The sequence below is a fragment of the Panthera onca genome, chromosome B4 (assembly GCF_046562875.1).
Source record: "Panthera onca isolate mPanOnc1 chromosome B4, mPanOnc1 haplotype 2, whole genome shotgun sequence".
In the NCBI taxonomy this organism is placed as follows: Eukaryota; Metazoa; Chordata; class Mammalia; order Carnivora; family Felidae; genus Panthera; species Panthera onca.
The window spans coordinates 42,771,080-42,778,477 of record NC_138345.1 but is presented as its reverse complement, the minus strand read 5'-3'; the positions used below and the strand labels follow the sequence as shown (position 1 = coordinate 42,778,477).

Here is a 7,398-nt window from a genome sequence, read left to right as displayed (position 1 = left end):
CAGTGGTTCTCAAACATTGGTGCGAGTAAGTCACTTGAGTTTGCCAAAAAGCAGATTTTTGGTCTAGGGCCCTAGAATCTATATTCTAAATAAGTAATTCAAGTGATTATGATCTAGGTGGTTGTAGGTCATTTTGAGGAAATTTAAATTTTTATCATTGAATCAGCTCCGACCATCAAGAGGACTTCTTACTGTGCTGGCTTTAATGGATTGCATTTTAATGTCACGATACTGATCTGCATTGTGAGCTATCTCAAAGATCAGAACATAATCCCTCTCCAGTGCAATAAATTTGCTTCTATCTTAAGGTTACTATGAATCTTCTAATTACCGTATTCTGCTCTTCTGCCAATTGTTCCACTTCCAAGCAAATGTATAGGACCTCATAGTATGCATTTGCATGATTTTAATCCCTGTTTCACCCAATTTTTGCCCTTTATTTTGGCTTTATCTCAATCTTCTCATTTTGTTTTAATATGTCTGTTAAGTCACTTCAAACCATTTCTGGGAGGATCATATGCCTATTCCTCACTTGTTTCATTCTCCTGAGTTAGAAGAAAAAGTATTTTTGTTATGAGCTGATAGGGAAAAACTGAAGCAAATATGAGATAAAAGGTATCTTATATAAATCAGTCACTGAAGTGTGGAGACAAGGAATAAGCAGTGCAGATTAGGAAAAATACTACATGTGTGCACAATGTTCCAACCACAAAATCTTGTGAAAGGAGCTTCAACAGGAAAACTGGAAAATGATCAACAAAGAAAACTTTATGGACTCTAATTCTGAGATGAAAAGATTCAGCAGTTCTTGAATAAGATATCCAAAACCAAAATTTATATAATTAAAGGACAATTAGTATTTATTATTCAACTATGTGCTAAGCACTACACATGTATTGTAGCAAAGCTATACTTACACATTAATCTAGTAAAATACAATTGTTTCCGTTTTTTTACAAATACCCCCCTATGGCTTGAAGGGGCTGACTTGTCCAAAGTCCAGGTAAACAGTAAATAATGGGATTAGAATTTGTATCGACACCTGACAACAAAGAATATCCATATGTTTGGTCTGAGGTACTAGGGCTGCCTCCATATGCACATATATGTATCAGATCTTATATAGTTCAAATATATTAGGTCAGACATGATCTCTAGTCACAAGAAGATTAAAATGTAGTGAGTGATGCTGTGATGAGTGTGTGCCAGAGCCTTGTCAGAGTGAAACAGAAAAAAGGCTGCATTTCTTCAGAGATTAAAAAACAAACAAACACAGAAACAATTATTTAGCATAGACAGATAAAGAGGGATGAAAGGGGCAGAGGTAAATCCACATAATACATATTTATAAGTAAAATGATACATATTTTAATGCCTATGTACCGAGGGGAGTAATCATTTCAAAACATATCATAGAAAGATCAGTATGTCAAAAACAAAGGAGTTTCATCTTGCATACTGAAGAAAAGAATAAAAAGAATGACACATGTGGAGCTAGACTTCAAATCTAGCCATATGGACTGAAGTGAATTCATACAAGATGGAGTGGGCAGAAATGACTGCCAAAAGAACAAATCACACCCCATACTATTTCATTCCCAGTTCTGGTGTTTTTATTTTAGAAAACACATTGAATCAAACAGGTTAGAGCTACTGCTTCCTTGTTCTGTGTATTTCTATCCTCCATTTCAAAAACCATACAGTCAAATCTATCTTCGTCCATTCTGTGAATGAAGTGATAAGCAAAAAGGATCACTGGTTACTTCAAAAGAACCTAGAGGGGGAAAAACACATATAGCTCACTTAAACCACAGATTTAAACAGTCTTTATAATTAATATGAGAAAAAGAAAATATTAAAAATTAACTAATGTGACAAAATATTAAAAATTGTCTAGATTACAAAAAACAAAAACAAAAACAAAAAACAAAAAACAAACGCACAACTAGCTTTTTTGTGATTACCACACTTTACCTTTGTGATCTCAGTTGAAAAAGATATATACTAAGGTATAGTCTGTTATTCTGACATATAAAGATGTATCAGCAATATTATCCCTTAACAATCCTATAATATAGACAACTGGGGTTTACTGTAGCCAGGAAAATTTTACCAAGAAGAAAACCTTGAGACAAGAATAATCTTTGCACAAGATCACACAAAATAAAACAAAATTATTATACCAAAATGCCTGAACAAAATTAAATTTAAATGTTATATTCTTACTCTATTACCCTAGGTTACTTTTTTTTTTTAAATAAAAAAATTTTTTTAAATAAAAATTTTTATTTTAAGTAGGCTCCACACCCAGCATAATGCTTGAACTCAGGACCCTGAGATCAAGAGTCATAGGCTCTACTGACTGAGCCAGCCAAGAGCCCCTAGGTTACATTTTCAACAAATTAGACAATGAACAATAGATTTTGATTCTAATTAAAATTCAAGTTGGCCATCTCTATAGGAACCAGAATTCAAGATGAAGACAAAAACTGTTTGAAAAGACATACAAATTCTAGCCCTATTAATTGAGGTGGTGTATTCTTGTGTTCCATATAAGTATACATAATGTCATTCAGCATTAGAATAAATGATCTTTTTTAATAGAAGGTGACTTCTTTTTACACTGTTTCTTTAAAAAAAGGAACAAAAGGATGCCACATATTTGGGGCGCCTGGGTGGCTCAGACGGTTAAGCGTCTGACTGTGGCTCAGGTCATGATCTAGCAGTTCATGAGTTCAAGCATTACATCAGGCTCTATGCTGACAGCTCAGAGCCTGGAGCCTGCTTCGGATTCTGTGTCTCCATCTCTCTCTGCCCCTCCCCCACTCACGTTCTGTCTCTTTCTCTCTCTCCCCAAAATAAATAAAACATTAAAAAAAAATTTTTTTTAAGTTGCCATATATTTATTTAGTCAATGGTATCGGTTATTCTAGCTTCATGTTACCATTCATCCATGGATACACAATCATCCCGTTTAACCATCCACTTGCCCCATTGCTAGTCTAATAATCTGCTAGAAAATAAGGAATTTCAGAACAATATAAAGTTTTCGTTGTAGACGGATTCATTTTCCAGAATAGGAATCCAAGGCAGGCAAGAAGACAGGTAGAAGATTAATGTTATACTAGGTCTAAGGAATCCATTCTGTTCTCCCTTAACCAGAAATTGCAAAGAATCTGAAGACCTCTTTGTGTCTTATCTTAATAAGGGACATCATCACCAAACCCTGTAAATGATGTAATCGTTAATTTTACATGTAAGCCATTTAAAATAGCCACCCACAGCTAGCCTTCATATCCTTCACTTGAAGGGACTCCCCACAAGATAACCACAAGCACAAACACTGATAACTTTCCATTGGTGTATCACAGCTCTCACTGCAGAACATTTCATTTCTTCAGCGACTACAACAGATTTTCAAAGATCATGATAAAATGAGCACTTTATTAGCAGGTAGGAGATTTGGGTCCTTGTTCCGGTTCTATAATCTTGGGAAATTTAATAACTTCTCTGAACCTTAGTTTCCTTACTAGCATATTCAAGATTACAATATATAGCCTCCAAGCTTGCCAGCTTAGAAATTCTAAACTTCTATGGCAGGCCCTTGTATGCTGAGAGTTCAATCTGTTATTACATATATTAATAGGAAGCAGGACTCCATCTATCCATCTATTCATTCATTCTTTCATTTATTTAGGACTCCTTTTCTTTAAATAATAATCTCTCCTCTGGATATCCTGTTTTCACCGTCTATAAAATTTGAAAACAGGTATTTGTGCACTACTTTAAGAAAGTTAATTAACACTTCTAAAATCTTCACATGTATATCTTAGAAAAGATTTAGCTCAATTGCTATTAACTTTTATCTTAAAGGCTAAAATTTTATTTTCTCTCCAGTTATAAAGTACTAAAATTGCATATTTAAAAGTTGCTGAGAGTAGATCTTAAGAGTCCTCATCCCAAGAAAAAAAATTCTGTAATTATACAGTGATGCATGTTACCTAGACTTACTGTGATGATCATTTACCAATGTATATAAATATCGAGTCACTGTATTGTACCTGTAACACTAGTATAATGTTACATGCCAATTACATCAATAAATTTTTTATTTTCTCTGGTAAATGTCTACAAAATAATGACTGCTTTGCTCATTTTCTAATTTCATTAGAAACTTTAAAAAATCAGGGTCAATTTGAAGTTAAAAGTCTAGACGAAATTAAGAACCATAGGACTTTTCTTCTGTCCAAGTGCTCATAAAACAGCTTGGTTTCCAGCAACAATAAAGACATTATAGTTAAACATGTAGCTGAGTAAAGAGACCTGCATCTCATTATAAATTTCAATTCTTAACTCTTGGGACTTAAAACCTCAATTTCTTCTATTCAGCCTCACCAACTTCTAAAATAATCACACTGTTGATACTCTGATTAACATGTCTTAAGGCAGTTATTGATGCAAAGAAAATAAAGCTGTTTACCCAAGCAGATAGAGCAGATACAGACGCAATACAGAGAATGCAAATGAAAAGGGGGAGACACACATACAGAAAAGCAGGCAGGCAGAGATGAAAAATGGCAACAATGGAAAAGTGAAATTCTGAGGGAATGAATGAAAGAAAGGGAGAGGCATACAGGGAGACAAAGGCGAGGAAGAGTTACAAAGACAGGGAGGCAGAAGCACGACTAAAGAAATGGAAGAAAGTAAGAGCAGAGACAGTAAGGCCAGAAAGAAAAGTGAACAGAATTGAACTGATGGGCAGACACAGTAACAAGGAAATGGGACTAGATAGGGGATAGCTAGTTGAAGAAAAGATCATTTTTACCCCCTAAGTTTTTCAAATTACATTTTTTTTAATTTTTTTTATTTTTTAGAGACAGAGTGTGAACAGGAGAGGGGAAGGGGGGAGAGGGAGGGAGGGAGAGTGGGGGGGAATCTGAAGCAGGCTCTAGGCTCTGAGCTGTCAGCACAGATCCTGACATGGGGCTCGAACTCACGGACCTTGAGATCATGACCTGAGCTAAAGTTGGACGCCTAACCGACTGAGCCACCCAGGTGCCCCACCAAATTACATATTTTTATTGCTATCCCCCCAATGTGCCACTAAAAAGAGGACAGACTTTTTTTTCTATAAAATGGCTAACAATGTGTATTTCACTTATCTTACAGATTTTCTAAAAATCTGACTCACTGTGAGACGCGTAATTTTTGCCATCTTTAAGGTTCACATAGTGGATGTGTTGATAATTTGATGAGAGAGAATTTTACAATGTATATACCTATCAAATTATCACATTGTATGCTTTAAAAACACAATTTTGTCAATTATACCTCAATAAAGCTGGGGAAAAGGTCATATATATCAATATACTGGGGAGAGACCCCTAATTTTACACATTGCTATTTTTTTAATGTTTATTTATTTTTGAGAGAGAGAGCGAGAGAGAGAGAGAGACAGAGAGAGAGTGCATGAGCGAGCATGTGAGCAGGGGAGGTCAGAGAGAGAGGAGAGAGGACCAATCTCAAGCAGGCTCTGGGCTGTCAGTGAGGAGGCCAGCGTGGTGATCAATCTCACAAATGGTGAGATCGTGACCTGAGCTGAAGTCAAGAGTCAGACACTCAACCGACTGAACCACCCAGGTGCCCTAATTTTTTTTCCCCCCGAAGTAAAAAGTGATAGGACCCTAGTTAGGCCAAATTTATCCTAAGGCAAAGGCCTACAGGGCCATTTATGATTACATACTACAATGGCATATAACACCACTATCCCACTATCAGACTAAAAACACATTCTTAGTTGAAAATAACTTACCATTCAGAATGAAAATCCAAAAATTTTTGTCCTGTTTCCATTATTTGCCCCCTTTGCTTCAATTGATATGTTATGCTCTATCTCTTGTCCTATGGAGATTCTTTCAGTAGCCATCAATCTGAAGAATTCCTTCTTCTGCTGCCACCTACCAGTTTATTTCTCTGCTGCAGCAGAAGGGTATATAGAAAAAGTTCTTGCTTACTATTCAGATTAAACTGAAAACTTCCTTTAACATTTCATATTTTCACATGTGCACAAGCTTCCTCACTGTTCCCCCAATTCCTCCCCACCAAAGTCAAAACAACAAAAGTCCCAATCACAGAAAATCAAACAAGTATGATCAATATTCATGCTAAGCTGGGAATTTTTTTTAAGTGGAAAGATTTAGATGCTCGGCAGCTGCCATCTCAAGAGCCATTTCTTTTGTTACACTTCTTCACCTATCTCTACAATCTTATGAGTAAGTGTGCAACTTAAAATTTTAACTAGGTAGTTTACAACTCCTACAAATTTCAAGTTCAGAAACTTTCAGAAGAACTGTGGAAGATGCAGCAATAAAGGCGTTTTTTAAAGTAATTCTAGAAACTAAAGGTGTTAGGTGCTTTACCTGCATGAGTTTTCAATGTTCTGGACTGCTTATTGCCCAATGGCTCTGAATACATTAAAACACGAACACATACGCCACCTACATTTAAAATAGGGTAGCATTTGTATGCCCATATAAGCACTGGGTATATCTTTTGCAAAAGAGTAATAAATTCATTAAGTCCTTTTAAAAGGACTAATCACAAATGCACATTTCCTCAAACTGTATACATACACAAAAAAATTATGCCAAAAAAGGGAGACAGAGTGACAAATGTAATAGCAGTTGTAGAACTGGAAACTAACACAACATAAATGTTTTCTGTTTGTTAAATTCCTGAATATCATTTCTATTCCCATTCTTTTTGTCACTGAGGGTCTAGGTTAAAATTTTATTCTGCATTAGCTACTAAAGAACAGTATCCAATAATGAACAGTAATAACAGTAATTAATGGCTTGTTTTTGTTCCACCCTCCCACTACCTTTACCCCAAAATACAGTTTTGCCAACATAAAAAATAAAACAAACAGACATAAGCACCAAAGGCTAGTCAACAGTGGCACTGCAGCAACATTGTTTCTACTTTCTCATTCCTTCCCCCGATCTCAAACCCCACCCTTTGACCTCTGTATATGGGATGAGCCTGAGCAGGAGAGTTGGTGATGTCAGGACTGCGCCGTTCCCACGGATGCTCCTAGAGGCCTGCTGTGCTTCTGGGAACTGGGGCACAGTGATGTCTGTCTGACTGAAACCTAAAACAACAACAATTCACCCCACCCCTCATGTTCCCAAACCCCACAACAGCAGCCAGGTATATACTCTATATAAGGCCCAGCTAGTAAGTTTGTATATAGTGAAATCTGAAAGCAAGATCATTCTTAACAAGTCAGTGATCTTCATGGGGATAACAGAATGGAGACTGTTAAATTCTCCACGTCCCATGCAATCACACAGTCCACACATTCTAATGCTGGCCATTCTTACAGCAAGAGAACAAAGT

General features: G+C 36.2%; 1 protein-coding gene across 9 annotated transcripts in view; it reads right to left on the bottom strand.

The window, feature by feature from the left end:
• Positions 1-833: 833 nt before the first annotated feature.
• Positions 834-7,398, bottom strand: part of RIMKLB (ribosomal modification protein rimK like family member B) — a 70,909-nt gene continuing 64,344 nt past the window's right edge. For 6 of the 9 annotated variants that reach the window (XM_078450115.2, XM_081796101.1, XM_081796102.1 and 3 more), the window contains 3 exons: positions 6,420-6,497; positions 5,813-5,976; positions 834-1,774 (listed from right to left, as the gene is read on the bottom strand). The gene's annotated coding sequence lies outside the window, so the exon portion shown is untranslated. The remainder of the gene's footprint in view (positions 1,775-5,812; positions 5,977-6,419; positions 6,498-7,398) is intronic. The other 3 variants (XM_060658464.3, XM_060658460.3, XM_060658467.3) reach the window with 3 other exon arrangements.